At 33.6% G+C, this 1,346-nt stretch overlaps 1 protein-coding gene across 1 annotated transcript in view; it reads right to left on the bottom strand.

Moving 5' to 3' along the window:
• LOC102603958 (receptor-like protein 12) overlaps nucleotides 1-1,346 on the bottom strand; it is a 25,071-nt gene that overhangs the window by 20,158 nt on the left and 3,567 nt on the right. The window lies entirely within an intron of this gene.

Genomic DNA, 1,346 nt, shown 5'->3' with positions numbered 1-1,346 from the left:
TGAATGAATTCTACTGTAACGGTTTGTTCATTATGATAATTTATTTTAATATTATGTTGACATTAGATATTATTGTATGAAAATGCTTTGTTTGGGACCTAAAGCCAGTGATTTCTTCATACTTAAAGCTTTGAACATCTAGATTATATATATTGGAAGCTAAACTAAGAAGAACCACATATCGGTTAGAGATGGTTCGTAAATTCAGAACCAAGAAATAGATTAAATGAGAATATAAGATTTGAATAGAATCAAACTCACCTTCACATAATTTGAGTACTTTATAGTACGAGACTTAATGTTCAATTTTGACAATTCAAATTTGCTACTTATCAATAAAGACGAGAATGACTTCTAAATTTCAACAATATGGACTATTCGAGTTTTAAATCAACTAGTTTCTGGACACGTGTGTTGCACGTGGGTCCTTAGTTACTTTTTATAGATCTATTAGAACAGTTAAAATTAGGGGTGGGCATTCAATAGTTCGGTTCAATTTTGATTTTTTGGATCATATGACTGAAAATGAGTGTTGATGTGTAAATGTTGAAACTGATTCTGTCTACTTTCTTCAGAACCAATAAGACCAGTTCAGCTGATACCACTGCCCTGTAGTGACATCAAACTTCCATCTCGATTACTATTAAAAATATGATCGCTTGCAATTGAGTTCCACATATGCATCTGAATTCAAAACGATACTCCCGTTGTAATTTAAAATGAAACGCCCAGTTGGTTCATTGACAAAGTTGGTATGCAATTTTTTCCTTATAACAGCAAACAATCCAGAATCAAACTTCAACAACTCTCTCTGTATAATTTATCAGGTGAATATCTTTACCAGTACATAAGTCGATATTATGCCAATCTACTTTGTTCAAATGATGATTTGTTCTGTTTTCTCCTTCGGTACTTTGTTTTTGTTAAGCAAGTTCTTCAAACATGTTAGCTTATCAGGATCCTTTATCGGGTGATGAGCTTCTCTCAGATTCATTGAAATATTCTCGTGTGGCTTCCCGTCAAGTCGTTAATGTGTGTCAATTGCATTTCCACATTCTGTAATTCTCTTGTATCGGAATCAGATTTTGTGGATATCCATAGTTGTTGTTCTATGACGCGTCTTGGTGGAACAAAATACTCTCTCCATGAAAGGAAAGCTTTTTATGTCTGTGAGCAAAAGGAATATAAAAATATCTCTGCCTCCCTTTTATCAGACTGAGAAATTTATTGAACATGACCCAGCATATTATTCTCGTTTGAATTGCGCTAATAGTTTATTTTGCGTTTGGGAACCATTATCTATACAACTTGGTGCGATTTGCATTGTAAGTCATTCCCAGCCTAGT

This window comes from Solanum tuberosum, unplaced genomic scaffold (assembly GCF_000226075.1).
Source record: "Solanum tuberosum cultivar DM 1-3 516 R44 unplaced genomic scaffold, SolTub_3.0 scf00860, whole genome shotgun sequence".
In the NCBI taxonomy this organism is placed as follows: domain Eukaryota; kingdom Viridiplantae; phylum Streptophyta; class Magnoliopsida; order Solanales; family Solanaceae; genus Solanum; species Solanum tuberosum.
The sequence above is the reverse complement of the archived record's forward strand: the minus strand, read 5'-3'. Positions and strand labels throughout refer to the sequence as shown.